Here is a 12845-nt window from a genome sequence, read left to right as displayed (position 1 = left end):
TTGTTACTCGACCAAGTTTCCTGTATAAGCAGAATTTTAACGAGGAAATTTTCCTGACACAAATCAAGGTATTGATTCTAGCCAATGTACTAGTTTTTTCGACAGAAATCGTTATTTCCTTTTTTAATTGAATACATTAATCAGTTGCTAATTATCGGTCTATTTAATTAAAACTTATGTCGGGTTTTCGTGATGAATATAAATAACATGATTTTGTGTGGTATTCAAATGTCTAAGTAACCTAGCAAATATACTGTCGATCATACCAGTTAGCGGCGATGCACTCTATTCGCCTATAGTACCGTATTGCAAACGATCAAGGCCTAGTGATACATCTACTACGGATTGTAGAATAAATTGTTCAGTACATTTTGACAAGAAATATAGTTTTCAGCCCCATAAGCCATTAATTACTCCTGTATTTGGATGTCAGTTAAGGTCGTCATGGAGACACACGACGAACTTTGATTCTTATGTTTGCCAGGATATTGCCCCTAGAATCGCCAACGATTGGAGGAGTGTAGCGAGGAATCTCGGATTGGGAGAACATGAAATTTCTAATATTGATGCAAATTTTTATGGAGCAGGCAGGGGAGGTATCGAGGAGACTGCATTACAAATGCTCATCAGGTGGCAAAGAAGGAACGGGCTACAAGCCACGAAAAGGATCTTAATCAATGCACTGAGAAACGCGGGATTTCAGACTGTCGCGCAAACACTAGAAGGAAATATAAATTGAAAAGAAGTCATCATGATTCTTCACATTTAACATATATAATGTAACTTTAAAATTGCAAAAACAATTGTGGGAAATTTTGAATGAAATGTTTTATATATATTTTTCATTCAGGCTGCACGACTGGGTTGGGAGAGAGATAGAGAAGGGAGGGGGGGGGGAGTGGTAGATCAAGACATGTCCTTCATCATTTTTTGTACTTTATTACTCACGAAATGGAACAAATGCTTTTATGACAGCAATTATGTATATCTTCACGTGATGCCGTATCTAAGTAAGTCAAATTCATGATAGGAATGAACCGATATATGAGGGGTTGGTGTACTCGAAATACATAAATTTCATTAATACTTTAATTATTTGTTTCTTGTACACTCTAAATTTGATATCGATCTATCATTCCGGCTAACCATAGGATGTTTCTTCTAAGCGGTTTGCATACGTACATAGAGAACCATTTGCAGGTAGTTGTCTGACTTTAGAAACCATTCTGTCACTTCATTGAAATTAACATGCAAAGATTAATAAAAAAAAAAAGATCTACGTGTACTCTCTTGATTCCTTAAATGAAGAATGGGTTTGAACGAAAAACAATTAGTATTTAGAGGTAACAGTCCAAGAAAATTGAATGATTTTAAGGAAAATAACTTTTCTACAGCTGCTGCTAACCTCAAAATATTCTTTTTAAAATATGATATAATTAAAAAACGTTCCTCTAAGGTTAAGTTGATGATAACGTTGGCTCTTCAGTGTGGAAAAATGTGTCCACAAAATACACAAAGAATCAATTTTTCGATATTGTATCACTGTTATTCGGTGGCGCCATGTATCTAACCATGCAACTAATAAACAGAGAGCAAAATCCAAACCATGAGGACAGTGGATGTGAATATTCACCGGACTTAATGCCCGCCTGTAAAGAAGAGAGAACATTAACGAGGAAAATAAAATAACTATGCAATATTTACACATCCTATAGGAACAATATTATCATCACCTAAAACCAATTCCAAAAGGAATCATGCAATAAACATCATTATAACATATTAACAATTCAACGAGCAGTGGTGTCCAACGCAGAATAATATTCAAAATACAAGTATGGTTGGGACAATAACGTCATTGGCATGTCTAAACAACCTATAGCACGTCTTAATACTAAACAAAATAATATTTACTATATACTGCTTTAACGACCAAACATTTACTGCTTTAAGTTGCAACTTCTAGAGGGTAATACATATCTGACATGACATGTATGGTGCAATGACTTCAGACGACTGAAGATGGTTAAAGAAGGTAAATATTTCAGCTATTAACATACTTATCCATTTAAGACTAAACCAGCAATCATAAAGCTAATTTGTCTCCCTTAACAGCATAGGATACACGAATACTGATAAAATATATGCTTTTAAAGAGCAAGAGAATATTAACTCAAAGTACACATGAGTGTAACTTCAAAGTAATTAATGATAACAAAGGTAGGCCTACACTTCAATTATAATACTAGTCGACATTCCACTACCAATAGAACCCCTCAATATATAAAACTGGAATGAGTCTGACTAACTGTACATGGGTGCCGCCATTTTGAACTATAAATGACCGTTCTCTCCCAGAATGTTATTTCACTCACATGGATACACTTTGAACAGTGAAAATACCCTTCAAAATTATCTTTAAATCATTACATCCCTTTAAGTCAAGGCATTCATTTGTACTTAAGAAAGCCCCATAAATTTCTATGAAGATTAATGACCAACAAAGTAGGATTAATGATAACATATATCCCGTAGTATTTGTAACTGCATGTTATGCTAGACCAAGGCAACTCCCACGCAACCCAGTTTATGCTCCTGTACATGTGCATGAGTGTCTAAATGTAATGTTAACCAATCGTTTACTAGTTTCAATAACTCCTCAAAAACATCTTCACATAGACTAATAAACGACATAGTCCAATTGGATAACATTCAACACCATTTGTCAATCTTATATTACACTGTAAACATATATTATTCTGGGCCATAAAAGTCTTTTATTTTTACATTGAAGTTTGCATTGAGTGTTAAGAACTGATCTAATGGTCTCTAAATTTATATGTAATCCAGCCATTTTCATTGTTTTTAAGGGTAAATTCTCAAGAAATAAAATTGGTAAAGAAATACAACGGGACTACTATATTTCCTAACAGACTACTATATTTCCTCACAGAGTATATTAACACTAATTATTTCACTATGATCATCATCTAATCATCTTATATCCAATCAAAATTACTGAGTGATGTGAAAGTACCAGGGTCGGGTGGCTCATATCCAAGATGCAGCGACAACCAGAGAAGTAGTAATTGACGAATATTCACGATGAAGTTTTCATGGGAAAAAGTGTCATGTGTAGACCTACCCCACTGAGAATGATGCAAATGCTAACTAGACCAAGCTCAATGGTGCTGCGTTACACAATGTAGGCTATGGGGTTTGTTGATAATGGTGTGATGATAGTTGACACATTGTCTATGGTTACCTAATGTAAAAGGATTTTTCGGTTTCAAGTTTAAATTTACAATATATCAGGAATGTAGGCCAACAGAAATAACTTAGAAGCAGTGAAGTGTGGAAAGCTTTTGGAGAGCGTGCGGCGGGTAGATATTAGAACGCAAAGTATTTGTACATATTTGGCTTCAACAGAAATTACAGAACATCAAGTTAAAATGTAAATCAGGCAAATTAGAAAATCGACCTGGACAATATACAACGATCTAAAACTTAGCGGGTGCGAATTAGCTTTTTAAACAAACAAGCTGTCAATTGATTAAAAGTTAAGTTTTGCCTAACAAATGGTGTAAGCTTATAGTAGATGTATAGATATTGTTGTGAAATAATGCTAGCACTTCACAGAAGAACACAAATAAAAGTAGCACCTCCACACTATGTAGTTATAGGGCGTACCGGGACAAGGTTGAAGAGAATTTCGAATCGGGCGACGCTAGAGCTCTCTGGTCGAACTTGAGCCTGATCACACAATACAAAGGTCCCGCGAAAACCGCTGACACCGATGATGTCACATTGCCCGACCAGCTGAATGAGTTCTACGCCAGATTTGACCGCCAGAATACCAGTGTCCCGGTACCCGAGCCATGCGACGATGTACTGCCACCATTTGAGATCGCTGAACACGATGTGAGACGAGCGTTCAAGGGGCCAAAGAAAGGGAAAGCTCCCGGTCCTGCTGGTATCCCCCAAGACTGTTGAGGCGCTGTAGTGATCCACTCGCGACTGTTTTCACTGACATCTATAACTGGTCGTTGAGGTTGCAAACAGTTCCTAACAGTTTGAAGGAAGCAACCATTATCCCGGTTCCTAAGAACAATTCTGCTTCAGTCTGAAGGACTATAGACCTGTGGCACTGACTTCTGTTATTATGAAATCTTTTGAGAAACATGTATTGAAGTATTTATGCTCTAAATTGCCATCTGACCTTGACCCTTGCCAATTCGCCTATTGATCAAATAGAAGTGTGGACGATGCAATATCTATTAACATTCATGAAATTTTACAGCATCTTGAGAACAAGCATTCATATGCTAAAGTTTTATTTGTAGATTATAGCTCGGCTTTAATACTATTATCTCCTTTAAACTGCATTCTAAGCTAATCAATGACCTCAAGCTCCCGGTTTCTATTTGTAATTGGATTTTAGATTTTCTTGTGAATCGTCCTCAGGTTGTTAGAATTGGTAATTATGTTTCTTCCGTGTTAACATTGAGTACTGGTACACCACAGGGTTGCCCTCTCTCACCGAAACTGTATCCACTTTTTACGTATGATTGTAAGGTATACAGCCCGAACTGTCTCGTGACCATGTTTGCTGATGATACAACCCTCACTGGCCTCATATCGGACAATGATGAGTCGACTTACCGTGTACAGGTTGAATCCCTCGTACATTGGTGTAATGAGAACAACCTACTCGTTAATGTTTCCAAGATTAAAGAGATGGTGTTTTACTTTCGGAGGAAGAAGCCAGATATGCAACCACTACGTATCGGAGGAGACATCGTCGAGCAGGTGTCAAGTTTTAGATTTCTTGGTACTCATATTACCGATAATATCACATGGTCTGTTAACTGTACGGAAATCTTGAAGAAAGCTAGGAAACGTCTCTATTTTTTGCGGAAGTTGAGATTGCATGGATTCAGTCAATGTATACTTACTAATTTCTATCGCGCAATAGTCGAGAGTATCCTGACGTGGCCGGGCCACGCAAGATGATATTCGCAGATCATTATCTGGTCAGGTCAGCTGAAAAGATAATTGGCGTTGATCTCTCTTCCCTGGAGTCGCTCTACATAGACAGGTCTCTTCGTAGAACGCAGCTCATTTTGAGCGATTCTGATCACCCTGCCAATGCATATTTCAATTTCTTGCCATCGCACCGCAGACTCTGTACCTTTAGAGGGAACAGGCGTTTTACCGCCAGTTTCTTTCCATCTGCCGTTAAACTTTATAATAACCTGTAAATTATTATTTGCACATATTTTTCTATTATTCTATATTTCTATTTCTATTCTAAGGAGCTTGAGGAATGTTTTAATTTTCGATGTGTAATTTCATTGCTCATTGATTGAATACAGAATCTATCTATATATCTATCTATATTGATGGAAGTGAATTTTGTTTGTAACTTCTTTCCATGATTTTATCATACAAACACCATTTACCGAAATGTCACGCAGATCGGACAGACAATAAACCACACACAGAAGCTCTGAGAGCATAGAAAACTGCCATAAATTTGATGTGCATGATTCTGATTGGAATATTGACATAATTCAAGCTGCTTCTGAACGGGAAAAATATGATTGTTACCACATCAATGGTGGTACACAAAGGTCAGCTGTATTATTTATTGGACATTTACATAATTCTTCACATCCAACTTCTGTTATCCTCTCTACAATGCAAGAATGCAATGAACGTGTGAAAATATTTTCATTCAATTTTCCCCATGAAATGAAATATTGCAGTTCAGGTTCTCCTTGAAAGCCTTGAGTCTCCATTCAGTAAGTTTGACCATACGCAGACCAAATACTTACCATTGTGATTTTTAAAGCCTGCTAATAATCATTAGCTGATACTGACCACTCTCAGTCCTGGTTCATAGACATTTTAGATTCATATTTTCAGAAACAGAGTTGAACTATGTCTGCAGTCCCATAATTGAGCTCACTCTTACGACTGAAACCCATTTCATTGTCCGTGAGTGGTTTTAGCGAAGTGTTGTGTGTTTGGGGTATTTTTAAACAGGACATGAGAAACCAGTCGAGAAGATTTAGAAGCTGAAAAAAATACACACACTGGAAAACAATCCTGAGCAGCTCCAGCAGTATATTATTGAAACGGTAGAATTGGAGCCACACTGGATAAATGATGGTGGTAAAATAAAATGCCAGAAATTTTAGCCGAATTTCCATACACGCTAAGTCCAAGAATGATGAGACTATTACATACCTAAATTTCAAGTATCAAGCTGCTGATTTCATAAACAATATGTTAACAGATCTCGTCCCATGATTTGTGACTTAGGACTAATTTTACACTTTTTTACACTAAAATCACACAGCCATAACACTAAAAATTCCTATAAGCTCCATATTGATACATCTGACATCAATATTTTCCATTGAACTCTTCTTTCTACAGGCCATATTTATTTGAAACAACCTTCAAGACAACCTTCAAGAACCAACCAACAACAACCAACAACCCAAAACTGACAAATATATCAATATTTTTCATTGAACTCTTATTTTACACAGGCATATTTTTTTGATACAACCTTCAAGACAGCCATTCAAGAACCAAACAACAAGCAGCAAGCAACAAGCAACAATCAACAACCTACAAGAAACAACCTTCAAGAGTCCATAGTTAATGATAAAAAAATATCTCTTAAAAGATCACTAAACATGATTTTATTACGAATTATGGCTATAATAAGAGTTTGCTTTTATTAATTTTAATTGTTGTAGATTTGTAAAGGGGCTGCCTGTAAAAGTTTCTTCCTTTCTCAGTCTCTCTCCATTTCTTTGACTTTCATTTCTCTATAAATCTCTTTCTTTTATCGAGAAAGTGAAAATACACCCAAAATCAATACAAATTCATTGGGTGCATTTAACTATGCATGGTTTTGATTAATCACGTGTAAAAGAACTGAAACCCCACAAATAGTCTGCAATAGTAACTTTTAAATGTATAAACATATCACCCCTGAACCATCGTCTCGTTCTATTCCCCAATCCTTGTATCACCACATGGCTGGATTTCACCAATCCAAAACGTTGATTGCATTAAGAGAGATATTGGCAAAATTAATCTTAACTGAATTTGAATGTCAATCAAGAAGGGATATTATCTCCAGGTTACCTTTCTGGGCCTCTGTTTATTTGTTGTAAGGGAGGGATGATATTACAAATATACTCACATGCGGCAGAAAAATCTTTGAGACATCTAGAGAATTTTGCTGATCGTTAGCATAATGTATGGCTTTTGGCATTATAGCGCCTTTTTATGAGAGGACGCACTTAAGTACCATTAGTTACCTTTCATATTGCATTTAAATGTTAAGTCTTTTTTTTCGGTGTTACTATTGTCTTAACATACTGAGAAAGACTTTGATGTCCTTTATTCATCACGGGAAAGCTCTTATACTCAAAGTGGACACTTATGAGCAGTGGTTTTCGAAGTGGGTTCTTCTTGATAAAGAACAAAAAGTCCAAGGCAAAAGCAATGAGGATTCCTGTAGGTAAATGAAAATGCTGTTACCCTCGTGTGTATGATTAGTTAAAATGATTTTTATTAATGTCATTCCTTTTTTATCTCCATGACGTTGCTAGTTTGGGTGTTGGAAATTGGTACAAGGTAGTTCTAAACAGTCTCTTAATTGGCTTAACAAACAACATTTTCGTATGTCTGTGCAAACTAGTAAAATGTTCCCCAAAAATGGTTGTTTGTTGTGTGCAATGCTAAACTATTAAGTATGGAATTGTGATAATGATGCCAGATCAGAGAACTACAAAGTTTTGACACGCCTTGCAATTGGGGTTGTGTGTTCATATTTGCATATGTGGAACTATGGATTTCTAGGATCAGAAAAATGCTGTCATTTATCTTCTCCCTATTATTTTCTCTGAAAGAAGAAAGGTTAAAGGAGAAAAAGTGTCCAGTGTGGAGGCGTGTTCTGCTTTTGTGGATTTTCAGTGTCTAAAATTTTTATATTTTTAAAATGGCAAGATGGTTTGAATGGCATGCTAGTACCTCACCAATATGCTTCGACAGATTGGTGACAATTTTTATGTTGTTTAGGATATGATTCTCGGAAAAATAAACCAAAGACTTGTTTTCCAATTTTACTTACCTAAGGCATAAACTACACTACCAGAAATTCTTGGAAGCACTCTTGATATAGCTGATGGGTTAACACAAGTTGTGAGGGCACGTTATTATTTTCAAAATTAACAAAAAGTTCACTTGAATTGTTAAAGCTGCTTTCGATTATCTCCCAAAGTGTAAATTTGACACTGATCGCTTCTAAGGTCTGGATTTCTTCAGGCGAAATTTTTGCATCGGCTGATTCCATTTCAGTGCATATATCTAATGTAATGGGATGGAATATTGCAGTAACACATCATATTAAAAAATAGCTTTTAAGTTTTCGTTTGATGATATTGAATAAATCTCTATAAATGACAAACTGGTCCAGGACCAGTCAGTAAATGGGAAGGTATATGCTCTCCTGCACAATGCACATAACCTTTGATATTTAATCACCATTGTAACTCCCCCATAAAACAAAACCTCCAATATACTCCAAGCTAGAGGAAGCTTAATTGCATTTGTGTCTGGCTGAAGGGGGACAGGGGGGGGGGTGTCTTTGTCAATGAACAACTGTAGGACATTGAAAATATGGGCAGATTGTATCCCTACATCTACATTGGCTATCATAGTACCTCACTATAATTTAATTTATACTCTAGGAGAGCATCCATTTGGACCATTACCTGGCAAACAAATACATTCATCGTAAACAGCTTCGCGTTCTTTCCACGGATCCCGCCACAACAGGCTTTTGTGATAATTTAACGAAAGATGTTAAGTTAAACATATCTCCTGATGTTTGTTCAAGGAAATATCTATCTTTAACCTGGAATGTCAAAATTAGGTCATAAGTGGGTGGGAAATTCTTACACATTGTGGTTTATGACATGCCTGGCCAAGTGCACAACGATAAGGGAGTTTACAGCCTGGTGAAGTCACTGGTGCGAAAAGCAGAGTGATATGTTAAGTTTTTGTTACTTCAGTTCAGTAAAGTCAAGTTCAGTTGAACCTTATTACATATACAATGTTTGTTTCAAGAGAATCTATGTCTTTAACCTGGAATATCGAAATCAGTGCATAGGTGCATGAGAATTCTTGCAAAGTGTGGTATATGACATGTCTGGCCAAATAAAATGCACAAGAGAAAGGCAGTGTAGAGCATTTTGTGCTTGTCAGGTCACTGGTGTTAAAACAGTGCATGTAATATAAAGAGTTAAGATCAAGTTTTCCATTCAAGCTTGATGTCACTGGATGTCACAGTCATAGGAACCATACTTCCATCAAATGATTAACATATGTTCCATTTCATGGTTTGACTTTGTTCTTTTCTTTGATATTTAAACACTTAAATTCTCCTATACTCTAAAAACAACCTGGTGAAAATTTCCTGGTCATCAATTTGCTAAAATTATCTTTGATGTTGTCTACGTTAGTTAACATAATCCTGGTTACGCCTGGTTAAATATAGTGCTGTAAACCTGATCATAACATAACTCTGGTAAATTAATTAAAATAGATTATTAGCTATTTGCAATCCTCGCCTCTGATTGGTTTGTTGGTCGCGACTCAAGACGTTCGAACTGGCGGCTTCTAACGTATGAAAATCGCAAGCCGACATTACTGTCAAATACAACAAATCTGCAAATAACCATCTTATTATGGCAGATGACGAAGTCGAATTCATGCTAGATTAATGGGTATTAGTTGACCTTAATGAGTGTTTGTTTAAAGGTAAAGGTGAAATACCGAGATTATGCCTATTTCGTCATTTCTGTGATACAGTCATTACGCGCGATATTGTAAGTATAACCTAACGTTAGCCCTTACGTTGTCAGGCAAGGTTAGGCCAGATCCTTTTCCTGATGTGGAATTTATATACAGTACTGTAGCATGGACACTGCGAAGTTTAGGACACCTAAGCATTAAACATCCTAAAACTATAACTTCCTTTTATTGACAAATATGTCAGTACTTGCTTGAAACGGGTCATTTTGGAGAGAAAATAACTTTAGCTCCGTACATCTTGGTGTTCCGAACTTCGCAATACTGACTATACTGACTATGGGATATAGAATAGCCTAGCTAAATTATAAGTGCCTTCAGGACTAGACCTAAGAAATTGTATGCCTACAGTATGTCATACCCTTACTTAACAAGACCTAGACCTTTGCTAAATCATTGCGCTTCTACTACTATCGAAAGCGAGTTATTGTGGTGTATAGCAACTTCTGAGTGCACACCTAACAAAAGCCACAAATTTGTACACAGCATTTTTTACGCTTGGGTCAGAACTCTTTAGACCCTGTAGCTTGCCTTCGCTTTTAAAAAGACTAGGTTAAGACCATTAGTGGTCTACGTGTTCGGAGAAATGGTTATAGGCTACTAGTGATTGACGACATTGAAAAAAGAAAATATAGCTTTTGCATGTAATGCATTTATTGTAGTGGCCTAGAATAACCTAGTGTAAAACTTACCAAGGCTAGGCTATGGCAATTAAGCTATATTAGATTTTATGTATAGATAATGTGAAATTGATTGAGTAATAATGACATTTAAATTTTACACTTTTCAATTATAAAAAAAAAACATGAAACTCGTGTATGGTCAATCTTAATCTAGACTTCACGTCAATATAATTGGCCAACAATCAATGATTTAGGGTAGGGGGGGGGGGGTTAGTGGTATGTAAAACTCTAACAGTTTTTGGCTTAATGTAAGGTAATAAGGCTAAGCCTATCCATGCGATGATATAGGTATAGTCTAGCCCTAGTCACGTGTAAGTTTTATCCACATGTGAAATGTAAAATGAACTCCACATAACTAGGTCACAGCTTTGCACTCCTTACTCCTTGCAATATAAAACAGACATGAATATGAATTGTTAGGTTATTACCATTCATGCTGTTCTTATACTACGATTATACTCCCCAAAAGTAGGTGTCGGAGCACTGTTAGTTAGGAAGATTATATATCTATGTTTCTAGGCACAGCAGATCATTAAATTGGTGTTAATCTCAATAAACTGAACTGCACATAGCAGGGACTCCTTATGGCATTTTTGGAACATTAATAAAGGGACACATTTACAGTTTTCATTGGAGATGTCACTGCCTTATCATACATCTACTTAAAAGAGGAATGTTTACAAAAGTACATATATATAAGCTGGTAAGTATTTAAACATGGTACAAAACTCAAATAAAGACTTTTGGAATTAATATTGTTTTACTTTTAAAATATTTTCTAACAAATGTAACCAGCTTCTGTTTGGTGCAGAAATAAATAACTTTTTTCTGCTGTTATTTTTCATTTTGTTTTGGCAGAAAAGAAGATTTGTCCCAAGAGGAGCTAACAGCCATGACAGAGTACAGTACATAAAACGCAACCTTGAACCTTCCATACCATTGCGAACTACATGAAAAAAAACTGTTGACTTCAGTTTACTTGGCCCTGGGATGGTAAGCACTGTTTAAATGTAATTCAACTGAATACTGTCAAGCAGAAGTAAAATATCTACATAGCAAAATAATGATATGCTTAACTACAGAAGATTTGCCATTCAAATTTATGTACCATTTTTATATAAAAACAAAGCAACAAGTGAACATGTTAGTTTATTTTGCTGCAATGTTCATGCTGTAAACCATGGGCTGATCCTCTCTTTCTGGCAAGGATCGGAAACGATTACAGAAATAGTTTTTTAATACCAGAGAATTCTCTCAAACCTACATGATTAATCAGGAACAGTGTCTAAAACATAAAATGTCTATAACTCTTCACACATTGTTTTTGCGAATATTTAAAATTATCACGTCTTGAGAATGTTTGCGTCCGCTCAGAAAACCTTGCATCCCTACAGAACTCGATGAAAACATGCACTTTAAGGTACCTTTATACAGAAACGCACAATACTTATTATATTCGCCCCTGACAATCACTGGCTTGTGCACAAAAACATCAAATGATAAAAGCTGTAACTAGTATACAACAACACAATTATTGTCGAATTATGAAGCGCGAAGCATGCCGTAGACTAGTTACCATGAAGTTACAAACAACACCCTTTGTGTTCATTGAACACAATAGATGCAAGAATGCTTCCAGTCAATGAGGGGGCTATTAGCCAAGCAAATCACAGTACATTTAGAAACCACCATTGACTATTTTTAGCATAAAAATCTCTGTAATGGAATCGTTGTTAACAATTTTTTGCGTTGATTGTTATGATTTATTTGTTTTCAAACAAATTCAATCATCTGTGCAAAGGATTGGGATTTGGTTCTTTCGAGAAGAATTTGTGGTTTTTGAAGGAAATAAAGATATTCATTCAAAAACTGTTATGTTTTACATATGCCTAACTGTAACTGAGTGTACTTTGGATTTGTTAACCCCAAAATATAGGAGGGAGCAACTAACAGGTTTTGTGTCCCTGGTTGAAAGTAAGACTACTCACTAAGGCCGATAGACATGGCCCGCTTAGCCTAACGTTACGGTACTCACCTACAAGGCTAAATACTTACGTACGGCTCTCGTGAAAGGCGCTCCGTTTTAAAACTCCCAAGCGTTTGAAAATCGCAGGACGTACGTAACTATAACATATATAATAGTCCCTGGGCATATATTCAGTAACTGTAGTGCATACGATTTGTGCGAAGTACCACGTCAGGCAACTCACTAAGAATGTTTAAGTGCTTTCATTGTACAACCTAACAATCCTTAACATTTTC

The 12845-nt window shown here is 36.1% G+C and overlaps 1 protein-coding gene across 1 annotated transcript in view; it reads left to right on the top strand.

The window, feature by feature from the left end:
• The first annotated feature begins 10839 nt into the window (after window positions 1-10839).
• The window catches only part of LOC139971742 (protein O-linked-mannose beta-1,4-N-acetylglucosaminyltransferase 2-like), a 29734-nt gene continuing 27728 nt past the window's right edge, over window positions 10840-12845 (top strand). The window contains exon 1 of the mRNA XM_071978462.1: window positions 10840-11576. The gene's annotated coding sequence lies outside the window, so the exon portion shown is untranslated. The remainder of the gene's footprint in view (window positions 11577-12845) is intronic.

This window comes from Apostichopus japonicus, chromosome 8, assembly GCF_037975245.1.
Source record: "Apostichopus japonicus isolate 1M-3 chromosome 8, ASM3797524v1, whole genome shotgun sequence".
Classification (NCBI taxonomy): Eukaryota; Metazoa; Echinodermata; class Holothuroidea; order Aspidochirotida; family Stichopodidae; genus Apostichopus; species Apostichopus japonicus.
The sequence above is the reverse complement of the archived record's forward strand: the minus strand, read 5'-3'. Positions and strand labels throughout refer to the sequence as shown.